The sequence below is a fragment of the Petaurus breviceps genome, unplaced genomic scaffold (genome assembly GCF_028583685.1).
Source record: "Petaurus breviceps papuanus isolate PSGF00001 unplaced genomic scaffold, PetGlider_PUasm1.0 40, whole genome shotgun sequence".
NCBI classification, from domain to species: Eukaryota; Metazoa; Chordata; class Mammalia; order Diprotodontia; family Petauridae; genus Petaurus; species Petaurus breviceps.
Window position 1 is genome coordinate 8,535,900 of NW_027186315.1, and position 25,998 is coordinate 8,561,897.

A 25,998-nucleotide genomic window follows, 5' to 3' on the forward strand; every position below is an offset into this window, starting at 1 on the left:
TTTCCCACATCCTTCCTTTTCCCCAAATCCTTAAGGTCTACCCGAGACAAGATAAAAATATCTGTGCTACCAAAGTCTTTATTTTCCTGTCCAATATATTTTAATTCAATCAGCAGAATACGAAAGGGGAAGCATAACATAGTACATTTCATTCATTCATTTGTTCATTCCTATATATACTAGTTTCAATTACACTTTTAACTCAGGTAATGATACATTCAAATAACTTTCTGTCTCCTCCTGTCAGAACCAAGAATAACTGGGTTCAAGTTCTACCTCTGATATAAACATTCTGTGTGGTCCTAGACAAATCACTCAACCTCTCAGTTCTCTTAGTCTAGAAAAATTTAAGACTATTAGTTTCAAAGAAATCTTGCACTGAATTGGTGGAGGCAGTTTCTTTATGCAGGAATTCCCTATATCAGTGAAATCACAAGTCCATAATCTATCCTGATCAGCAGCATACTTGGGCATTTGTAGATGGCTCCAAGTTATTGCCACTGTTGATACAGACCAAAAAGAGACCATATATTCCATCCATGGCTACCCCTGACTCTACCAACTAGTCGCTTTGTCTTCTGTTGGTTTGATATGAGGGATGGAGGGAGATACAAATGTCTTGAGTACCTGACCAACCAATGTAGATATCTGGGTTTGATGACAGTCAGTCCATACCAACACAAGCTATTTCACTGGTTATCAATAATTGTAGGATGCTGTCATGAGTTATGACCTCCTCTTAGAATGTGGGCTCCTTGAAAGCCAGAAGTGTCATATTTTTCTTTTTGCATCCCTGTTACATATCATAGTATTTTGTACATAGTAAAAGTTTAATAAATTTCCTTTTTACTCATTCATTTGTTCCTTCCTATCTAAACTAGTTTCAATCTCAGAATATTAATTCAGCTAGTGATATATCCAAGTGACTTGTTATATATTATGTTGGCAGGGAGACCTCGACTGGAAGATGAAACTAAAAAATAGTTTTCTATAAACCTTCAAAAGTTGAAACAAATTGTCTAGAGCTAGTCAGTTAGGTAAAATTGATTGCTACTTTATGAGATTTATATATTTAGCATGTGCTTCTTCTAACTGTCAAAGTAATTTATGTCTGAAATGCAAACAGATGGGACCAGGCTCACATATGAAGCAGTGGCAATAAGAAGAGGGAAAAACAACCTCAACAATTGTTCAACTTTACCTTTGCAGCAATATACAACTTACATGTTCAGAGCCAAATACCTGTAGTAATTCTAAGCAACATATAAAGGTCAGCAAAGCACAGTTTTTAGAACACATATGGCCTTTCATGACAGATGAGTTACAGATAGAAAAAACCTACTAGACAATTGCGATTTAATTCAAATGTGGTGTTAGGGTGTAGATCTATAATCATTAGCCTGACCGAAAGGGAAAACTGTTTCTCAAAAGAAAATCCCAGTTACTTGTTACATTATCTTAATCACCTTCTCTCTCTTTAACTTGATCCACCCACACCTTCAAGATCCAGATTGACATAAGATCTTGAACAAAGGAGGAGCTTAATCAACATGTTGAGTTAAAAGCTAAAGTAAAATCTGAATTGAAAAATATCTTTGACAGTTTCTGTTAGAATTTTTATTGCTTTGACTCTTAAGGAAAAAATATATACACTGCTTTACATGAACACACATACATGCTTGCATATATCCGTAAAGCTTTTTGTTTTATTGTATTCTGTAATGTATATGCATATAGAAATATTGAAATAATAAATTTAACTATTAGACTGTATTTTTATTTGTATTATACAAAACGTTATTAGTAGGAAGAAAAGGGGAAAACACATTTAACAGTTTTTGATATGCCATTGGGAAAGCTGTTATTTTACAGCACAAACAAAAGGATTTAAGATTAAGGAGGATAAAGTATGTACATATTTTAATACAAAAAACAGATAGAAAAATACTATGCTTACTCATTTATATTTAAATTCTAGGAACTACCAGAGAGTTTAATGGATTTGTTTTATATTAAATTCAACATTTTATACAAATTACTGGAAGGAAAGAAGCAAGATGTTTGAAGGTAATATTTTGTAAATGCATCATTTAACTATTTTTCTGGATATTTATGATTATATATGTATGTTGTTATAATCTTTCAAAATCAATATCTTTCATAAAAATGATTAAAAGCAATTTCCTTTCTAAATGTCATTACCAAGTAAAAATAGGGAAAATAAGCCTAGAAAAATGTTTCTTTTCCTCAAATCCCACATTATATAAGATTTCTTAATACTGATAATATAGTGTCTCCTCTGCTCAGTAAAGTAATTGATAATGTGAGAATAGACACACTCTCAAAAGTGTTATATTAAATAACATAAATAAATATGGAAGCATCCATGAATGTGACGGTTATTTCAGAGTTCTAAAAGATAACTTGAATCTCTTAACCTCTTAATAAAGGGAGGGTGGAAGAATAATTATCTCTGTACAATTAAGTTGATCTATTCCAATTATCAAGTACTGGAGTGAATATTATAAGAAAAAGACTATGCTAGGTAAAGTTTTAGGTGCTATTCCAATATAACTTTCAAAAAGAATACTAAATTAGCATATTATCTAAAATGAGGAAAAGGTAAATAAAAACACTAATAATATAGAAAGCATGATTAAAAGACACAGGAGTTGTCAAGACAACAACTGATAATAGCAGTAAAAAGGATGTTTGGAAAATGTTCTACCCCCTATAAGGGCAAACTGAAAATATTCTGTTTTCTTTCCTAAGAACAATAAATGAATGAGCATTTATAGTACACCTACTATGGACCAGGCAAATACTTCATCAAGTACTGGGAATAAATATAAAAATCAAACTATCAAGAAGCTTACATTCTGTCTGGGGAAACCTGTATATAAATAGGTATACAAAGAATATATCCATATATGCATAATTACTGTATGCACACATTCAAAATAAGTGAAATACATCTTTGGGAGAGAAGTCACTATTATTGAATGGAGTAGGGAGGGATCAAGAAAGGTTTCATGCAGTAAGTCGAGTTGAAACTAAGTCTTGAAGGAAAGGGAATTCTGAGAGACCAACGAAAGTATGTATTCCAGGCTTAGACAGCAGGTACAACAAAAAAAAGGTGCAAAGATTTGGGGATGGGTAATGAAATGTCAGGCATGAGAAAGAGCAAGAAAGAAATCTGGCTGCACTACAGAGAATAGGAAAAGGAAAAAAAAGCACATAAGTTTTGAAAGGTGGATTGGTACCAAATTATAAGGAATTTAAATGCTTAAAATGTATCATAATTCCAGTCATTTATTTTTATAGGTGAGGGGGGCTGACCATGAGGAAATCAGGATAAAGAAGTATCAGTTAGGGGTGGCTGGGGGGCGCAGTGAATAGAATACTGGCCCTGGAATCAGAATGGTATGAGTTCGAATGTGGCCTCAGACACTTGACACTTACTAGCCATGTGACCTTGGCCAAGTCACTTAACCCCAATTGCCCTGCCTTCCCCCCTCCAAAAAAAAGCAAAAATAAAAAATCATTTAAGTACTACAAACCAACTCAAAACCTATGTTTCACCAATGACTCCTTTTGCATATTGACAGCAGAAATTCTATTCATCATAGAATAACAAAATATCACAATTAAAATAAAGCTCAGGAATTATCTATTCTAACTATATCAGAACAAGGATGGCCTCTATATGTGACCTTTGTTTAAAATCCTTCAATGATCTCAGTTCAAGTACCCCTGATTTAACTTTGAAACTTTGATCAAATTATAAGGAGATCAATAATTGCTATTTTTCAGTCTTTGCCACTTTTTGTTTCTGAATAAGTACAATGTGACTCATTGACTTAGTAGTAATTTACAATTGAAAACATTCTATAGGAGTTCTGATACAGTATTTTTAAGGTGGTTCATTGTCTGTTTATTGCATTGAAGTGATTTGATTTGGCATCAATAGAATTCCACTTAAATCATTTAGATTCCACTTTTGAATTTCATAGCAAATGGGCATACTCTCCATGTTTACATCTGACATGATCTTCATTATTTGGCCTTCCATATAGTATGAGTTGAATTTTACAAAACAGAATGTTCACGTACCACCTCTTTGAAATTCTGCCACCTAGAAAAAATTGTTTTGCCATTGTGAAAGATCACTAAGTTTAAGAAGTTTATTTTGTTTTATGTGATCTTATACTGAAACCAGCACTTTAAGCAAGTGGTTAGTGAACTGGGAGCAGGGTACTTGGTCTGCTACTTCTCTTTCCCCTCATTTGACTTCCATTCCTTATTTATGGATTAATTTATGCTGAAATTAAATTGTAATTTATGAAGTTCATTGAGACATGTTGTGGTTTCATTGTTAATGAAAAGGCAATTTTCTCTAGTCACATAATACTCTGAAGCTTATTCCACATACTTTTTATGATCTCCAATAGATATTTGACAACCAATTAATTTGCTTAATTAATATAAAATAATATACATGCTACACATTCTATCTAGGTCGAACATTTTACAATCCTAATTGCTATACTGAACAGTTGGAACAAGTAATTTCTTTGGAATTACCTAAAATCACATCAAGTACATTTGAAAGAAATTATTGGGAACATGAAAATCTTCTTCGAAAACTTTGCTAAAAATTTAATTTCATATTACACTAATCTTTATACCTATCATTATGACTTGGGAGAAAGCAAAGATGCTAGCAGCTAAGAGGGTCAGAGTAGAGGATTTCAGTTGATATTAGAAGGAAATTAGGGATTTTTTGAGGCAAAGATTAGAAAGAACTAAGTTCCAAGTAAAAAGGACAACCTATGTAAAGAATACAAGTAGAAAGGTGGTAAACTATTAGGTGAGTAACTGAAATAAGTACAATTTGGCTCTTTGCTAAAGTGCATGATAATGAGTGATACATAATAAACAGGAAAATTAAGTAGGAACTAGATTGTAAAGGACTTCGAATGCAAAAGAGAGATGCTATATATTAGAAAAAAATAGATCCCTTTATCAGTACTGGTTTAATATTCCAAACAGGACACTGGCCTTTTTTTCCCACAAGCTCTCATAAAAAAAAATATGTGTATATATATATATATATATATATATATATATATATATATATATATATATATATATATATATATATATATATATATATGAGTTAGAACCAAAGGGAGAAGAAGAATCATCTTTTTCAGCCCCCTGATTTTACACAAGAAAAAATTCAGATCAATATACAAAAGGTTAAGTGAACTGTCCAAAATTGTGTATGTGGAGTCATTAGTAGAGACATGATTAGAAACTCGGTGTTATTCCTTTTTCTCTACCATATGTTTTTTGCACCTATGGGAAATATATTGAAATATTAGGGCAGGCAAGTACACAGCAACTAAAATGTACTCCTGGGGAGATGGCTAGAATAATTTACAAGTCTAAATGTTGAAATATGGGGTAGCATAGACATGCTTATAGTTGCTCTGCTCCTGTGGAGGGAAAACACATTATCTCCATTCTTTGAAAACTTGCAAATTTTATTGAAACTCATGTAAGTCTTTGGATTAGAGAAGCAGTTTCTTTATAACTTAAAATGGTAAAAATATTTATTCAAATTGTATCCACTAAATGAAATGTAGTATAACTCATAAAAACAATGTGAACAAGTAATATGGCAAAAAAATAAAAGATGTCCATTTTTTATTATATTTGAAGAAACCACTGAATTATTTCCTTGGATGACCATTCCAGTTTATTTAAATGGATATTTTGTCTAAGACTAAATAGCTCTAGCACCTTTAACAATAAATGCCCTTTCAAAGGAAGAAGTCATTTCCAATAGTTTCTTCTTGAAGATGGTTAGATGATTGTTTAAAGCAAATTAATCATCTAATAATTATTAATCTGATTGGATGGATAATTAAAATTACTTAACAGCTATTTTCTAAATAAGCCACTGGTTATGGGGGGAAACTATCATTTTAATAGACCAATGGTAGATATGAGATATCATATCAGAGTTACATGATTTTATTCTATTTGTGGTGAGATATAAATGAATGAGCATTTAATAAGCACTTACTATGGACCAAACTATAGATACAAACAAAAAAGCAAACCTAATCCCTAGCCTTAAAAAACTTACTTTTTTTGTCAAATTTGTTTATTTTTAGTTTTCAACATTCATTTCCACAAGATTTTGAGTTACAATTTTTTTCTCCCCATCTTTCCCCTACCCCCATGCCAAAAGAGCAATCCTACTGAATACCCCTTCCCCCAATCTGCTCTCTCTTATATCCTCTCATATATATATATATATATATATATATATATATATATATATATACATATGCCCCCTCAGACTTTCTAGTGGGGAAAGATGGATTCCTATACCCCAGGGTTTGTGTATCTTATTTCCCAGTTGTATGTAAATATAAATATATACATATATATATATATACATATATTTAACATTAGATTTTAAAACTTTGATTTATAGATTCTTTCCCTTCTTCCCTTGTCACCCACCCCTACTGGGAGGAGAAGCAATTCAATATAGGTTATATATGCTTATTTATGCAAAACATTTCCATAGTAGATATTGTGAAAGAATGATTATATTTCCCCTCATCCTATTCCATACCCCATTTATTTTATTTTCTATTTTGATCCTGTCCCTTTTCAAAAGTGTGTGCTTCTAACTACCTCTCCCAGTCTTCTCTCCCTTCTATCATCCTATCGTCCCCTTCCCCGCTACTTTCCAATAGGGTAAGATACCCAATTTGGTGTGTATGTTATTCCCTTCTTAAGCCAAATTCAATGAGAGTAAGGTTGAACCACTCCCTTTTGCTTTCCTGTTCTTCCCCTCCATTATAACAATTTTCTCTTGCCTCTTTTATATGAAGTAATTTACCCTATCATATCTCTCCCTATCTCTTCTCATTATATTCCTCTCACCTCATAATTTTATTTTTAGATATCATCACCTCCAATTCAACTCATTCTGTGCATGCTGTTCATGTATACATGTACACATATACACACATATGAATTTATATGAACATACATCCTCTTATGTAAACACACATGTATGTGTATATACATGTAGGTATACATATATACATGTATGTATACATATTGTGATAGTAATGGAATATAACTAATCTCCATTTGAGAAGAGGGGCTTTGTGGTGGACTAAATGATGGTACAGCCTAGGGGTGGAGTAGTATTTAGAACAGGGACTTTGTAATTGATTGAATGAATGGAAGGTCCTGGGGTGGGGTAGTACTTGGAGATTATTTAATCACATTTAGTAAATGCTGTATTTTGAATGATGTCATGTTTTGATCTTCTCTGTTCTTAATTTGTCACTGAATAAAATGGAGAGCACCTATGCTGGGATTTTAAACCTTGGGAAATTGCCTTTTCTTGGCATTACATTACACACACACACACACACACACACACATATATGAGACTAATAAAAGTCTTAAAAGTTACAATAATCATTTTACCATGTAGGAATGTAAATAGTTCAATTTTAATAAGTTCCTTGTGATTTTTTTACCTTCTCATGCTTCTTTTCCTTCTTGTATGTGAAAGTCAAATCTTATATTCAATTCTGTTTTTTTCTCATTATGAATGCTTCAAAATCCTCTATTTCATTGAGTGACCATATTTTCCCCTGAAACATTATACTCAGTTATGCTGGGTAGGTGATTCTTGCTTTTAATCCTAGCTCCTTTGACCTCCAGAATATCTTATTCCAGACCCTTTGATCCCTTAATATAGAAGCTGCTAGATCTCATGTTATCCTCATTTTGTTTCCACAGTACTCAAATTGTTTCTTCATGGCTTCTTGTAATATTTTCTCCTTGACTTGGAAACTCTGGAATTGGATAATAATATTCCTAGCACTTTTCTTCTTGGAATCTTTTTCAAGAGGTGATCGGTGAATTCTTTCAACACCTATTTTGTCCTCTGGTTGTAAAATATCAGGGCAAGTTTCCTTGAGAAATTCTTGAAGGATGATTTCTAGGTTCTTTGTTTTTTTTTTTATCATGGCTTTCAGGTATACTAATAATTTTTAAATTCTCTCTCCTGGATCTATTTTCCAGGTCAGTAGTTTTTCCAATGAGATATTTTACATTACCTTCTATTTTTTTCATTTGTTTGGATCTGTTTTATAGTATCATGATTTCTCATAGTCATTAGCTTCCATTTGCTCCAATCTAATTTTGAAGGAATGATTTCTTCAGTGAGCTTTTGAAATTCCTCTTCCATCTGTCAAATACAGCTTTTTGAGGCATTCTTCTCTTTGGCTTTTTAGGCCTCTTATGCCATTTGAGCTTTCTTAGGGTGTTATTTTCCTCAGTCAGGTTATTGACTTTCTTTTCTTGATTTTCTTGCATCATTATCATTTCTCTTCCAAGTTTTTCCTCCATTTCTCTTACTTGATTTTCAAAATCCTTCTTGAGCTCCTCCATGGCCTGTAACTAATTCATATTTTTCTTGAAAGCTTTTGATGTAGGAGTTCTTACTTCTTTATCTTCTTCCGTTCCATGCTTTGATCCTTTTTGTCACCCCAAAAGGATTCTGTAGTCTGTTTATCTTTCCTCTGCTTATTCACATTGTCAGTCAATTACTTCACTTTTGAGTTCTTTGCCATGGTAGAATTCAGCTTCCAGAGAGGAGAGCTGTGTCCCGAATTGCTGCAGTTTTTGCAAATGGTGTCAGAGGTCTGAGGAGGGTGTGCCATTTCTACAGATACCACACTGGTTAACTGGCATTTCTCACCCCAAGACCACCACTCAAGAAAGCAATCCAGATCCAAGCAGGTCAAAGCAAGAGTGATTACTGTCTGAAAGATCACTTGGTCCCCGACGATCTGTAGGCCAAGGGCTCCTCAGGCAGCCATGTGGCAGCCGCTGTAGCCACTGTGCCTCTGTCACCACCTCTGGACTGCACCCTTCCTTTCCAACAGAGTTCTAACTGACCTTTTATTTTCTTTTTGGAGTTTATGGGTTGAAAAGTCTGGAAACGGCCACACCTTCTGGTGATTTACTCTCCTGAAGTCTTTTCTGGCCACTGCTGCCTCCCTGGGGCTAAAACCTCAGGGCTCATGTGGGACAGTGCTTGGCTCCCAGAGTGCTGCAATGAATCCTTCATGTTGGCTTCCTGGCTGCATTCAGCTGGAGATTTGTTTCTCTCTGTCACTTTGTGGCTTCTGTAGCTCTAAAATTTGTTTAGAGTCATATTTTATAGGTATCTGACATGGTTTTGGGGGAAAGTCACAGAATTTCTTGCTTCTACTCCTCCATCTTGGCTCTGCCTCCAAAACACATTCTAAAGCTAGAAACAATGTTCACAGGTGACTTATGCTATAGAGGGAACTTTGTTCACAAAAGTTACAAGTATAGTGAAGGAGGCCATAGCTTGACATATCTCATTCAGGGAAAGTGTCAGAATTAATATGAAGATTCTTGATTTGAGAACTGTGGGCTGGTTGTGGAGGAGTTTATGGACAATAGGACAGAAGAGAAGGCAATAATGTGTCCTATGGTTGGGGATTTTTCTGAGAGAGTGAAGCCTCAGGAAAGAAGTTGTTCCAGTACGTATCTCTTGTGGGATCATCAAAGTGGTTGGAAAAGAGGAAGAATGAGTTGAAGAGGAAACAGAGAAATGTTTTCATCAAACATGTTTTCTCTGATGTAAACCAGTAGCCAGAAATGTTTGCTTCCGAGAAAGATTAAGGACTAATTAAGACCATTCAGTATGATGAGCATTTATTAAATGCTTATCATGTTCTAGGCACTGTGATAATCTCTGGCAATACAAACAAATGTAAAAATTTCCTTGTTCCCTGTCTTCAAGAATTTCCATTTTAAATACAGACGATAAACAGATATGCAGATTTGCATGTAAGATATATACAGTGCAAAAAGAAGTTAATCTCAGGAAGAAGGCACAAGACATGTAGGTGGGTGGAGGATGTGAAGGAAAAGAACTCTTTCAGAAGGCAGGATTTGAATTCAAACTTGAAGGATGGCCAGAGAAACCTAATGACTGGAGACTTCAATCTAGTGTACATGATATTAGATACAGTGCTATACATGAAGTCAGGAGGGCCGGGTTTGAATCCTTCTACAGGCTATTGCTTAACTGGGTCACTTAGCCACTTAAAACCTTAATTTCCTCCTTTGTAAAAAGGTGATAATACTATTTGTAATCCATCACAGCACTGTTATGTTGAAAGGGTTTTTGAACTTTAAAGTACTACATAAAAGAGAGTTAGTATTAATGATGATGTTTAGGACTCCTCTAATTCTTAGTGAATTGTTCTAATCTTAACATTAATCATGTAGTGGCCCTGTCATCTAAGACTCTGTCTAATATACCATGCTAACTGAATTCTTAATATTATTAAAAGAAGAATGAAGTCACTTAGTAAAAGCTTCCATCTTAATGTCTTCAGTGGCAGAATACACTAAAAAGGAGTCTCTAGCTAAAGGCTTTCCTGGCCTTCCTTCTGGTAATAAAACTCTTAAACTTTTATTGGTCTGCAGAAGACAGACATTCAGTTCTTTGTTGGTTCTATTACTGGAAATCTTGCAAATTTAGTAAGATGTGTCTAGTAATATGTCTACTGACATATTCTTAGAAAACATAGGGATCAAAGCATCATAGTTTTAACAAAGGAATAAAAAAATCAAAAGAGATCAGCTTGTCCAACTGCTCATTTTACAAAAGAAGGATCATCTCCATGTGTTGATGAAACAAAGTAGATATTTAGTTGAGGAAGGGTTTCGTTGTGTGTTTTCTATATTATTTTGACCTCTCATGGTCATTGTAGAGCTCATATTAAATAATGTATGGGAATGTTTCATAAACTTTGTAGTATTGTATAAGTATCAGGGTTCTTGAAGTGTAGGGGCCTCAGTTTACTGATTTTATAAGTGAGGAAAATGTCTCTGATAAAGGCCTCATTTCTAAAATAAACAGAGAACATGAGTCAAATATATAATAATGCAAGTCATTCCCCAATGGTCAAAGGATATGAACAGTCAGTTGTCAGAGGAAGAAATTAAAGATATCTATAAGCATATGAAAAAATGCTCTAAATCAATATTGATTAGAGAAATGCAAATCAGAACAACTCTGAGGTACCACATCTCACCAGTCAGATTGGATAAGATGACAAAACAGGAAAATGACAAATGCTGGAGAGGATGTGGGCAAATTGGAACACTAATGCATTGCTGGTGGAGTTGTGAACTGATTCAACCATTCTGGAGAGCAATCTGGAACTATGCCCAAAGGGCTATAAGTAATTTCATACCCTTTGACCCAGCAATACCACTTCTAGGGTTGTATCCTAAAGAGATCATAGAAATGGGAGGAAGACCCATATGTACAAAAATATTTATAGCAGCTCTTCTTGTTGTGGCAAAGAATTGGAAGTTAAGGGCATGCCCATCACTTGGGGAATGGCTAACTAAATAAGTTGTGGTATATGAATGTAATGGAATGCAATTGTGCTATAAGAAACGAGGAGCAGATGGACTTCATAGTTACCTGGACAGGCTTATACAAACTGATAGTGAGTGAGAAGAGCAGAACCAGGAGAAATTGGTACACAATTACAGACACAATGTCTTGTGATGACCAGTTTTGACAGACTCGACTCTTTTCAGCAATGCAGAGTTATAAGTCAACTCTAAAAGACTCATGATGGAGAGAGATGTCTACATTCAGAGAAAGAACTAGAAAAGACATAGTTTGAATGCAGATTGAAGTAAACTACCAGTTCTCTGTCTTTTTCTTGTTTGTTTTTGTCTCCTCTTTCCCATTGTTCATTCCATCTGATACAATCCTTCTTTATCATCTGACTAATGTGTAATGTGAAAGTATTTTGAGATCCTGTACTTGACTGTATTCTGCCTTGCAGGGGGTAAGGGAGGCAGGGGGAGAAAATTTGAAACTCAAGGAATTGTAGAATTGAATCTTGTAAACTAAAAGTAAACAAATTAATAAAGACCAAATTTTTTTTAAAGTGAGGAAAATGCTCACATATGACCTACTGTATCTTATGTTATTATTAAAAGGACATTGAAAACATTTGTGCATAATATTTTCAGGCGCTCAGTTCTTTTCTCTTTCTTTCATATGTCCTTCCTTTTTCTGCCTCACTATGTTCTGATTTCCTTGCCTTGATTACTGCTTTTATGTTCTGCCTCCTTCCCCTGGTTTTCTCTTTTTTTCTTTGCTTCTTTCTGTACATGGACTACTTTAATAGGTTCCCTCCTCCTCTCTACTTTCTGTAGAGTAATTTTCTGTCAAAGTAACATGAAAATTATCTGGAGATTGAATTGTCAGATTTATGTTTAGATTAACCCATAAAGAATATGTAGTTCTAAAAGAGAAAATAAGCTGAGTGTCTGAGCAACAAATTATCAAAAAAGTTATTATCAAGAATGGTTGATATTTTTTATTACTGCATTCATGAAATGGTTCTTAGTTTCTATAGGGGATTATGTAATTAATCCTCAAAATATAGTGTATTGTGAAACAATGCAATTATGCAGTGACAAAAGAAAAAATTCATAATTTTAAAAATGGCACCATCTCATCACATTCAAAATAGTAATTGTATATTTACCAATTTCCTATAATTTGGGGTATTTCCCACCATTTCTTGCCCATATTTCCTTGGTTTGTTTTGAAGCAGATGGTATTTAGAAAAAAATAAAACATTGTGCCTTTTATGCAAACTATACTTTCATTGTTTTATTCTGTTATTCAAATGTACATATATTCTCTATAATATTTAATTTACTTTGTTACTTTACCTATGAAAACAAATGGTTTGTATTTTTGGAACAATAAAACTTTGCTGATACTTATTTTGTTTTACATTTCCTACATATTTCCCCTTCAACCCTCCTTCTCCTCTACCTTATATAAAGAACAAAAAATAAAAAAGGAAGAAAATTTAAAAAAATAATGGAACATATACAAGAATGGACCTTATTGATATACCATGAGATATATTATGTTCTTTGGATCTGGTCATCCAATTCACTTAGAATCTGACTATATTATGTAAGCAACATATTATCCATAGGGCATTGAGAAATTTGTATTTATTTCTTTCTCTTGCTACCATGTGCATTGGCAAATGGTTTTCAGAGTTTAAAGGAAATTCTGTTTTCCTAAATATATTTGTACCAACTTAATATCTGTTCATCTATTTCACCTTTATACTATTACATTTTGCAGATTCATTTATAGTTTTCCTAAATTAAGAAAGTATATTTTGAAATTTAAGGACTGTTCACAAAGTGTCATCATGTGAATTGTGTCCAGTTTTCTTTTTCTTGGGTAGAATAAGGTACTGTCAGCATTTTAACACAGCTATAGGAAACTAGAAAGTATTCAGTAAGGGAAAATAAAAGGAGAGAGAGTGATGGCAAATTGGTCCTATGAGGAGAGTTTAACTTGAGATTTTTTATTGTGGAAAGAAGTATGTGAAGAGGTGACTTAATAACTGTCTTCAAACATCTGAAAGGTTATTACAAGTAGGACACTGATTGATTGTTCATCTCCACAGAGGATTAAAGAAGAGGAGATGTGCTAAATTACAATAGGAAACAATTCAGACTTAAGGTTGAAAGGGTAGCTAAATTTCAAACATCTTATTAGAATAGGACAAATGATTAGCTTTTGTAGGTAGTTTAGATTTTTTGTCCTGTCTGAAAACAAGAAGCTTTACCAGATTACCTCTTGACTTCTAGCTATAACATATTAATATTTTATTTCCCTCTTCCCTGTGTATCTCATACTTAAATATTTCAAAGAAGCCTCTTTTCTACTCTCAGAAATACTTATTCGACTTCTATCATAGTCCAGAAGAGGAAGATTAATCCAAGATTTAGTCAAGTTTAGTAATAGGATAAGTAAGATCTAAAAATGACAAAAGACAATATATGAGTTATATGAGGAAAATTCCACCTTTTATGCATTTATATAACATCTCTTACATCCAAACATGCAACTATACTGTTATATAAACATCCTATGGAGGAAGCCCTGAAAAGAATCCTGAATAGAAGAATGGTGATTCAAGTTCTACTTTTCCTTCTCCTGTTCACTAGCTTTCAATTTTTATTCCTTCAACCACTCTTGATAATTTTTTGGTTGTTTTTTACTCAAACATTCAGATTACTTTCCCTTTTAGAGCTATATATTATGTTTGGGTTATTCTAAGCAGAAGTCTGAGAATTCAATCTCCAGATAATTTTCATGTTACTTTGGCAAAAATATTGACTGCAGTGAAGGGGGAGGGGGCAAGAACCTATTAAAGCAGTCCATGTATAGAAAGAAAGAAAGAAAAACAGTAGACCCAGGGAAGGAGGCAGAACATAAAAGCAGTACTCAGGACAGAGAAATAAGAACACAATGAGGCATAGGAGTGAAGGACATATGAAAGAAAGAGAGAAGAATGGAGGATCTGAAAATATTATGCAGTGAGAATAGCAGCAGTAATTAAATATTCTATAATGCTCTAGTGTTTTCAAAGTCCTTTGAATAATAATTTGAGATATAGTAGGTCATATGTAAACATCTTCCCCTTTTGAAATCAGTAAACTGAAGTCCCTAAACTTTAAAATCTTGATGTTTACACAAGGCTACAAACTTTATAAAGCATTTCCCATACAGTATCTGATATGAACTACATGATGACCATGGGAGGCCACAATAATATAGGGGGGAAAATGTGAGTGATTATATATGGAATGGAAGGAGAACCTAAATGAAATTGAATGACTATCATATATGACTCTTGTGGAGAAATTAGGTGACTGGAAGAATCATTGAGCGTAATGGGAAGTTATGTATATTGTTTTCACTTTTAATTTTTTTTAGATATATGTGTGATATCTATTATATAATGCAATTGGAGTTGTAGGATGGGAATTCAGGAAAGAAGTTTTGATATGTTGATTCTGGATTCATCTGCAGAGATTATAGTTGAATGCACGGGAATATATGAGGCTTTCTCATGTTGAGACATTGTTGATAGTGAAAGGAGAAGGCACATGATAAAGACTTTGTCATACCCTTATATAAGGAGAAGGACATAAATAATGATTTTGGAAGTTAGATGGAGAAGACTTACTCCTATATAGCGAAAGAAATCTATAACAGAGCACTGTCATGAAAATTTAGGGAAAAGAGAATATCAAGAATGGAAGAGTGAAATGCTATACAATGGCCAAATGCTATAGAATTCAACAAGAATGAGGTATGAGAAAAACTCATTGAATTTAAGAATAAAGAGATCATTGTCATTGGAAAGATTCCTTTCAGTAAAGTAGGGAATATGAAGCTATATATCAAGGGCTTGATAGTGATTACAATGTGAGAATTTGGAGGCAAATGATGTCAAAAGTTTTGTTTGCCTATGAAAGGGAAAAGATACTTGAGATGATAGCTTCATTAGAAGATACTTTAATTGTTTTTGCACATAGATTGAGTTATGTGGGCATATTTGAATGTCAATAGAATATAAATAGTGAATAGGAAAAGGTTGAAATTAGGAGAAGAGGCAATTAAAGGGGCAAGCTTACTGAAGGAGATAAAAGGGGATGGAGTTAGGACTAAAAAGAGAGAAGGTAATTTTAGTCATTAAAGGTCATGTAATTCTTCCAGAATAGAGGAAAGCAGGAAAGAATTGAGGATGAAGTTAAGGTGATTAGAAGTGTGTAAATGAATAGGGGTAGGTTATGATAAATAAATATTTTCAGTGAAATGTAACACAGGGGCATCTGTTGAGAGGGAAGTAGGGGTATAAGCAGTTTGAGAAGAAAAGATAACAGAAGGAAATTGGGGTAATAACAGCATCTACTCATGGTTGTTGTGAGGATCAAATAAGATAATATGTTCTATAATTTTCCAACATTTAAACCATATAAAGATGCTATTATTATAGTTGCTACTATTACTACTATTTCTCTTCTTCTTCCTCCACTTCCTGTCCTCATTCTTCTACTCCTACATCCTACTACTAACTTAGTATTATTTTCTTGACCATTTTCATTATAACCACATTTATGACATGAGAATCTTTTATAATTGTTTTCCCAAAATTTGGGGTATCTACCAGTCTAGTTACCTGTAAAATGAAAAATGGTAATAATCTGGTATGTCCTTTGCTTGTTAAAGTAATACTGGCTATAAGTAATCACTTCTACTTGTTCCACATGATGACCTATGTTTACGATGTGTTCTATATTACGTTATAGATTTTATCAGGAATAGAGTAGAGCTCACTGTTAGATTGTTGAGAAAATATTTTTTTTCTTTTTTTTGACAGTTGGGACACTTGACTGTTCTTTAGCCCTATAACAATTGTTTAATCATTCAGGATTTCCCAAAGATGAGTGCTAACTGTTCAGTATTACATCTATCAATTCTTTTCATATTATAGAATGCCATTCTTTTTCACTTAGTGATTCGAACTCACTGATGACAGCTAGATGATTGTTCCCTGATCATCTTACTCAAACTAATTTTTGCTCCCTGTAACTATTTTTTGCTTTATCTTCTCAATCCAAATATAACTTTTTCTGAAAAAGAAAACAAAAGCAAAATAGGACTTGAATAGTTCAAACTTCCCATCCCATCTTTATTAGTAGTAGTATACCATTTCTCTGAAGCTGCATTTCTATCTTTCCTTTTTAGCTATTTCTTTGTCCTCACTTTCTCAAAACAATAACAACAACTATTATAATTCATTGCTAACCTCTAATAATTTGGATTTTAGTAATTCAGAAACAATTTTAATAGAACTATCATATATTTGTATCATCCTAAGTTACTTTGTTTTCAACTTGTAGACAGAGATTTTAAAAATCTGATTTTGTGATTGTATTTCTTGTGTATAATCATAGGCTTTAAAAATATTCTTTTTTCTTCATGTAGGCTCCATTTCCCTCCTCTTTATAATCCTTTTTACCTAGGTCTTCAGAAATTCTTTTTGAGTGTTTCATAGGCCTATTAGGACCATTCAAAACATAAGGCCCTTGGCTGCTATCTGCATTTTTCACTTCATTTTAAAATTAGTTCTCTCCAAACATAAGGTACATGACAACCAATACCCAGTTTTCCTCTGTTTTTATATAGATTATTACATTTCTCTCCGAACTTCCTTTTATATCAACTTCAGCAACCATCTTCTCTCCCACCAGTATTAAGAATAAGGACAAAGACTGCATATCCTCTTTTGGCTTGTTGTAACTTTCAAATATAAAATTACCTTTAAAGTAAGTTACAAATTTAGCAAATTAAAATTTTTTTATAAATCCAAAAAATTTATAGATATATTAAATATTACATCACTAGATTGAAATATTTTATTGCATCCTCTCCTTAATTCTTCCTGTACAGAAGTCTACAGTCCTGAACAATATATTTTCTCATTATACCTGTGTCAATTTTAACCTAAAATGCTGCCTACCAGGTTTCTCTCTGCAGATTCTTGGATTTACTAATATGTGTGTATATGTATGGATGTATGTGTATATATGTATGTGTGTATATGTATATATATAATATGTAAATATGTATATATGTAAATGTGTGTACACACATTTCTCTATGTATATATAGCAAATCTTTAATATACAATGCTACTTCATCCAACTAAAATCTACTCCATTTTATTTTTATAATTCCTTTCCAAAGTTAAATTCCTGACATAAATTCTATCTCACTAAGTTTCAGTGACACTCTTATGATCAAATTTACTTTCTTACATTAGGATATCAAATTCTCCTTTTTATGATCACTCAAAATACATTCATTTGCATGTAGTTACCGAAAGCTATGAGTTTTAGTACTGGTTTTCTTTTGGTTTATCGCTTCCCATAAATTACTGGTTCTCTTTTCTACTGTTTTCCTTGCTGTATTGTACTTACTACTATCTGGAGTACAAGGTTTGTCAGTTATGTATATGGATAATTTTCTTTCTTTATCTCACTTTTTCTCATTTCAATGTAATACCCTCATGATTAGCTTTGAAAATATGAAGGCAAATATATATTTACTATTTCTTGTTGGACACCCTGTCCCTGTCTAAAACCCACGTCCCTTTTCCTTCCTTATAAAGCAGAAGAAACTAATAGTACTAGACATGATGGGAAAACTTGCAGTTCACAGCAATAATATTATCATTCAGACTTAGCCTAACTCCACCTTGCATGGTTTCCCATATGTGATTGGGGAATAATGCTCTCTGTAATAGTCTGGGTATATGCCATTAAAAGACAACACATCTCTCTCTTGTTTATGTGCATAGATAAATGGATGCCTTTGTATGTCTCCTCAGACAGTTACAGATCTCCACTCTTAGTTTTTTCTTCTTCTGAGTATTACTGGATGATCTCTCAACTAAATTAAAATATCTTTCACCTTCATTCTAGCAACAAGAACAACAATAATATTAAATCCATGATGCATATTTATCTACAACCTATAAAATACAAAAAGAACTAAAATTTCTATAATATTAATGCTATTTTCATACTAACTTTAAGATCTTATAAAAGAGAACAATTAATATATATTTACATTTATTTCCTAGTCAAATAATAGACTCACAAATATCTTCCAAGTTATTAGGCTAAAAATGTTTACTCCATTTTCCTTCCTATAGTACATCCTTTTCAGTTACTTGCTATGCAAGCAGTATGGTATAATGAAAAAAAGAAGAACAAACAAACAAAAAATTATGTGTGGAATCAGAATAGCTAAACTTGAACAAGTTACTGAATATTCCTGGGTCATAGTTCCCTCTTATTTAGAATGAATGGTCTTGAAAAAAACAGCCTCTGAGGACCTATCCAGCTCCAGATCTGTGATTTTAGGATCTAGTAATACTACCCTTCACTTTTCCTAATGACAATGAAATCATAGGTGCTACTCTACCTTTCATTTATTTTCTCTTAGATTACTCAGAAGTGACAATAAGTCATCACAGAAATAATTTGCAGGCTGACATTACTACCAATAGATTTTCACAATAATGATGGCCCTCTGAATATGTTCTGAGAGATTCTTTGACTGTCAACAAACAAATACATGCAAGGACACAGAGAACTTTTTTGAATATGCTATTGTCCTCTTAACTATACCACTGCTTTGATTTTTCCTCTCTTTCTCTTCCTTTCCCCCACCATCTCCAGAATAAAGGACAAGGGGTAAATCAGACTCTACCTTATTGCTGTGTTCCCTAGCCCTTGTAATTGAGACTACAATAAAGCAGCTTTTTTTTCCAGAAGCCAATGGTTTTCAAACAAGGTCTACTGAAATAGTCCTAGGTCCAGTGAAATCACATGTTAAATGAAAGCTGCCATTGTCTTTTTATTCAAGAGGATGCTTATCCAACTAAACAGCCTTTGGAATTCTGTAAAGAAAAAGTTTGAAAACAGTAGCACAGAAAGAAGAGTGAATACACAGAAGCTAAATATGATTTTGTCTCTCTCTTTGCCAGGGAGCATAAAAGCTGAAAATCTTGCTATAGAAACAAGCTTTATCTAAGTACATAGTTAGTTATGCACCCTCATAGCATAGCTATATTAACAGCAGACTGTGAAAATGCATTGTTTTTCAGAGCTCTTTGATTAAAAGGAACAGTTGCCAGCTACAGCTGTAGTCAAACAAAAGCAGCAACAACATGGTAACTCTGGTGCTTTAGCCTCCCTTCCAATAATCTCTAACTCTGATTTGCAGTTGAATCATTCAGTTCCAGTTCTAACAAATAGATGCCTCCTGCAAAAAGAGAATTAAAGAAAAAAACTATTGCATTGCTTAACATTTCTTCAAAATGGTAGTGCTCTTATATTTTCTGAGAATGTCAAAGAAGCCACAAAATCAGTACCTGGAGCTTGACATAAAAGCAATAGTAATGCATTTCTTTTCTGTGCAATGGGTTTCCATGCTGTGTAGGTACTCCAGCTTCACAATTATGGTTAAAGTAATAATTTAAAAAAAACTCTATCTCTCAAAAAAATTCAAAAGAATAATGATAATCTACCAATAGGCTATGACCACCATAAAATTTCTCTCAATGAAGTAAATCACCTTAAATTACATTTCAGTTAAAATACATTCAATTAAAATACATCAATCACAAAAAGAATGAAAAAAAATAAACAACTGAAGAAAATTCCTTTTTTCTCTTCACTAAACTCTGGGTTTTGCATATTGGCCATAAATCATAACGTCTCCACTATTAGAAATTTTATGTATATAAATATGAATTCTATTTACTCATCTGACAGAGAATATTGTCAAGGACAAACTCATAATGTAACTCTATTTTACATTTTAATAACAAAAGTAAAATATGTCCTTAGCATCTTTAGTTGTATATTTAAATCATTTCGAAAATTATAAGCTAATTTGTTAGGAACTAAATTCTTATCAAGACAGTCTAAAAAATTTTAATTTCTTTTTTGACATCCTTTGTGAAAACTGGACCCATGGTTAATAAAGATATTTTTGGAGTTCTACGGATTTAGAGTTGATAATATTAATAAGAATCTGACTCAAAAAAAAAAACAGTCTATAGCATATTGTTATTATTCTAAGTACTTCTGTTAAACTTCCATCTGAATGTATCTATTTTTACCTTATTGTCAGAGAGAAATAATTTTTAATGAAGGTTTTCTTTTTATCAACAGCTATTAAGCCCAGAGCCATGGATAATTCTTTGGATTTCCTTATCTCCCCAGGTCATTGTTTTTTCTAGATATAATTTAGAACTTTTAACCTTGATGTCTACTAGGACATAAAATATTGAATAATACTCAAAATAAAAAGTTGAAAGTATTGTCTTCTACTCTTGTTTGTATTCTACTATTTTTGCCAATTTTTTCCCTTGCATATTGAGTTATATTTCTTTCCAACAACACCATGACCAGCAGTATTTAGATGAGTTCTTTGAGAGTAGGAATTTTATTGTTCTTGTTTTCATCATCATCATCAAAATACTACAATCAGTATCAGAAGCCATTGTCATCATCATTGCCTTTGTCATCATTATAGTAGTGTTATAATTATCACCTAACTGAGGACTTGGCATATCAGGGGCAATTAATATATTTATTGATCCATAAGGTTGCTATTTAGTCAATAAACCAAAAATAGGTCCCGATGATTAGATGTAGTATAAAAAATAGTGTAAATATAAAATGTTAACTTAAATGGGATATTGACCAATTAATAACTCTTTATTAAGTGATCACTATTTTCAAGATAATTTTTTTTAAAGCAGTCAGGTTAAGGAACTTGCTCAAGTTTACACGGCCAGTTATTTTCGTGTGGGTGTTAAGTATCTGAGCCCAGAACCGATCCCTGGTCTCCCAACTCTGGGGCTGGCGCTCTTACTCACTGCACCACCTGGCTGGCCCTAAGATATTTTTTTATGCTGAGAATACAAAGGAAAAGCAAAAATGCTTGCTCCAGGGAGCTCACATATTAATGAGAGTGAAACAGTGACAATATATGTGTGTGTCCATGTGTGTATACACATGTATGCGTGTGTATACACATGTATGCATGTGTATACACATGTATGCGTGTGTATAAAGTATGTAAATATATAAATATACAAATGTATGCCTTTATCATATACATATATACATATATGCATGCATATGTTTTATATATAGACTTCGAGAGAGAAGATACACATTACTTTGAACAATAAGACACTTTCTAGAAGGATTGGCTAATGCCTCATTCAGAAAGGTGAAATTTGATGCAATCTTAAAAGAAACTATTAAAAATGCACAATTTAGGAGAGGAGCAATGCAGATATAAGGGACAGCTAGTACGAAGATCAGGAGATGGGAGATACAGTGTTTTATTGTGAGGATCAGCAGGTGGAGAATTGTGAATTTATATCCTTCACTGATTTCTTTTGGGAAGGGCAAAAGTCCACCCTTTGCTCCTGGGTAATTGCACAACCAAGTCACTGAATGTCACTGATTTCTCACTGATTTTAGTCCTAGCTTTCAAAACAGAAACTATTGACTCCTCTGTTAAAAAAAAAAAAAGACACCTGTTATATGTTGAGGTAGAGTTACCAGAAGTCAGATTGCTCATATTTGTGTTTATGTGTTTTTGTTTTTTCATAAAAATGTTGTATCCCAGGAAGAGGCTGAAGACAGAAATAAAGATCTTATTAATACTAAAATATTCATAACAGTAGTATATGTCTGTTTCTGTGTGTGTGTATGTGTGTGTGTGATATAAAAGAATTAGAAACAAAGGAGGCAGATGTTGAATTGGGGCATGCTCCAGCCAGTTAAAATTACAGATGATTATTAAATTTTCTCTTTGAGCTCCTACACCTCAGTAAAGGCTATTCAAATCAGAGCTTGGCTTATTGTTTTGTTGACTGTCTAGAATAAAGAAAGTGTTAATAATTCATATTAAATTTAAAAGTGTGTACTGCATACTTTTTGTAGAGATATATTTTTTTAAATATTTGCCAGCATAACCTTGCCTTGACTAAAGACTGGCTAAACATCTGTTAAGACATATTTAATGAAGTAAGAAGAAACAGGAAACAATGAACACCAATATAGATGTAAATAGAAATGATAAAACAACAGTTATAGTGGCCAAGCCTGGACTCAAAGAAAAGATGACGGCAGGGGAGGGGGGGGGGGCAGAGTCAAGATGGTGGAGTATAAACAGGACTTCTGTGGGGCTCCCACTCCTACCTCCTCCAATTCATGTAAAAAATGACGCTAAACAAACTTTGGAGCTACAGAACCCACAAAATGACACATAGAAGCTAATCTCCCGCTGAAGGAAGTCAGACAGGCTGGAAGGAAAGGGCCAACATGGCACTCTGGGATCCAAAAACAGCCCTGGTGAGCTTGAGGTTTTAGCATTAGGGTGGCCACAACTAGGCACCAGCTGGAGGGACTTCAGATCATCAGCAGCTATGGCAGTTTCCATAATTATCAACCCACAGATGCTAAGGACAAAGTGAGAGGTCAGTGCAGGGTGGACTTTGGAATCTGGGAATTCAGGGGTGATGTCCTGCCATTGACACAGGGGCAAGAAGCTGCTGAGGCTTGGTGGCTGTCCAGCCACTGCCATGTGGATAATTCAGAGCTCCGGGACTGCAGATTGTAAGGGGACCAAGTGTCTAGTCTGAGGGGTAATCGCTCTTGCTTTAACTTGCTTGGATATGGATCACCATCTGGGGTGGAGGTTCTGGGGTGTGTGACCAGTGTGCTAGAGCATGGAGAGGCTTCAAAAAGGGCAGCTAAATAATAGCTCCAGCAGATTAGAAAGCCCCAGCAATTGGGAGAAAGCTCCCCTTCTTGTAGCAGAGTTCTCCTGAGGCAAAACGCTCCAAAGTCAAGTAATTGAGTGGCAACATGACCAAGCGAGGGAAGCAAGGCAAGGAAAGTGGTCCAACTTTGAATTCCTTTTTTGGGGCTAAAAAGGATTGGGGCATGGAACAGGAGGAAGACAATGAAGTCAGAACTCCTGCAGCAAAAGCTTCCATCAAAAAAATAAGCTGCTTACAGGCCATAGAGGAGCTTAAGAAGGATTTTGAAAACCAAGAGTGGAGGAAAAATTGGGAAGAGAAATGAGAATGATGCAAGAAAAGTATGAAATGAGAATCAACAACCTGACTGAAGAAAATAACATCTTAAAAAATAGACTAAATCTAATGGCAAAAGAGGCTCAAAAAGCCAATGAGGAGCAAAATATCTTAAAAAGCCGAATTTGCTGGATGGAAAAAAAATCTCAAAAGCTCACTGAAGAGAATCATTCCTTCAGAATTAGATTGGAGCAAATGGAAGCTAGTGACTTTTTGAGACATCAAGATACTATTAAACATATCCAAACAAATGAAAAAATAAAAGGCAATGTGAAATATCTTATTGGAAAAACCACTGACCTGGAAAATTGGTCCAGGAGGGATAATTTAAAAATTATTGGACTACCTGAAAGCCATGATCAAAAAAAGAAAGTAGAAATCTTCCTTCAAGTAATTCTCAAGGAAAATTTCCTTGATGTTTTAGAACCAGAGGGCAAAATAGAGGTTGAAAGAATCCACTGATCACCTCCTGGAAAAGATCCCAAAAAAGAAAACTCCTACAAATATAGCCAGTTTCCAGAGTTTCAAGATCAAGAAGAAGATATTACAAGCAGCCAGGAAGAAACAATTTGAATATTGTGGAAACACAATCAGGATAACACAGAATCTGGCAGCTTCTACACTGAGTGATCGAAGGGCTTGGAATATGACATTCTGGAGGTCAAAGGAGCTGGGATTAATACCAAGAATCACCTACCCAGAAAAACTGAGTATCATGTTTCAGGGGGAAATATGGTCATTCAATGGAATAGAGGACTTTCAAGCATTCTTGTTGAAAAACCAGAATTGAATAGAAAGTTTGACATTGAGATACAAGAAGCAAGAGAAGCATGAGAAGGTAAACAGGGAAAAGAAATCATAAGGAACTTATCAAAGTTGAACTATGTACATTCCTACATGGAAAAATGATAATTCTAATTAATGAAACTTTTTTCATTATGAGAATAGTTGAAGGGAATAGAAGTGTGTATATAGTGTGTATATATATATATATATATGCATGTATACATACATATATATGTCTACATTGGAAGGTATATGGGTGTATGAATACATATGTGATTATGTGTATATATGTGTATAGGTATACATAGACAGAAGGCACAGAACCAATTGAATAGGAAGATGATACTTAAAAGGTGAATAAGATGATACTTAAAAGGTAAAATTAAGAGGTGAGAGAGGTATATAATAAGAGGAGAAGGGGAGAGATAGAATGGGGTAAATTATCTCATATAGAAGAGGCAAGGGAAAACTGTTACAGTGGAGGGGAAGAACAAGAAGGTAAAAGGGAATGAGTCAATCTTATTCTCATTGAATTGGGCTTAGGAAGGGAATGACATACACACTAAATAGGGTATCTCACCTTACAGGAGAGTAAGGGGGGCAAGGGGATGGGAGGGGACATGATGGAAGGGAGGGCACCCTGGGGGAGAGGGAAGTTGGAAGCACCCACCTTTGAAAAGGTACAGGATCAAATTAGAGAATAGAACTAGTTGTGGGGTGGGATAGGATGGAGGGAAACATAGTCTTTCAAAATATATACACTATGGAAATGTTTTACATAGCTACACATGTACAACCTATATTGAATTGCTTATGTTCCTGGTATGGGTGGGTGACAAGGGAGGTAGGGACAGAATCTGTAATTCAAAGGTTTAAAATCAAATGTTTAAGATATTATTATTATTATTATTATTTTACATGTAGCTGGGAAATGAGATATACAGGCACTGGGGCATAGAGATCCACCATACCCTACTGGAAAGTTGGAGGGAGCATGAGGGAAGATATGGAAGAGAGCAGATTGGGGAAGGGGGTATTCAGTGGGATCACTGTTTTGGGGTGGTGGGTAGGGAAAAATAGGGAGAAAATTTGTAACTCAAAACCTTGTGGAAATGAATGATGTAAACTAAAATATAATTTGAAATAGAAAGAAAGAATAAAAGAAAAGATGATAAAACAAACCTCCTTCCCTCTACTTGAGAGGAGGGAGATTATGGGTGTGGAAAGTTTCATATGCTATCATTGTAGACGATGTGTTGGTTGGTTTTGCTGAAATGTTTCTATTGCAATCTTTGTAAAAGCAAAAGGACTGGGGAATTGAGGAAAGAGAGTTTTACTTAGAAAGGAATGGGAAATAAAAACCAAAGACATCATTTAAAAACACAGTAACCTCATTTTAAGATAAACGGAGTTAGATGAAAGGATAAGTGCTAAAATAGATATTTATATAATACCTTGAAGTTAAATTTCCAGTAATTCAAAATCATTATCATGACTATGATTTTCC

At 33.8% G+C, this 25,998-nt stretch overlaps 1 protein-coding gene across 2 annotated transcripts in view; it reads left to right on the forward strand.

Moving 5' to 3' along the window:
- The window catches only part of LOC138170909 (cadherin-10), a 313,250-nt gene that overhangs the window by 29,580 nt on the left and 257,672 nt on the right, over window positions 1-25,998 (forward strand). The window contains exon 2 of one of the 2 annotated variants that reach the window (XM_069100370.1): window positions 1,979-2,067. The exons of the other annotated variant lie outside the window; for it this stretch is intronic. The gene's annotated coding sequence lies outside the window, so the exon portion shown is untranslated. The remainder of the gene's footprint in view (window positions 1-1,978; window positions 2,068-25,998) is intronic. 2 annotated transcript variants of the gene reach the window in all.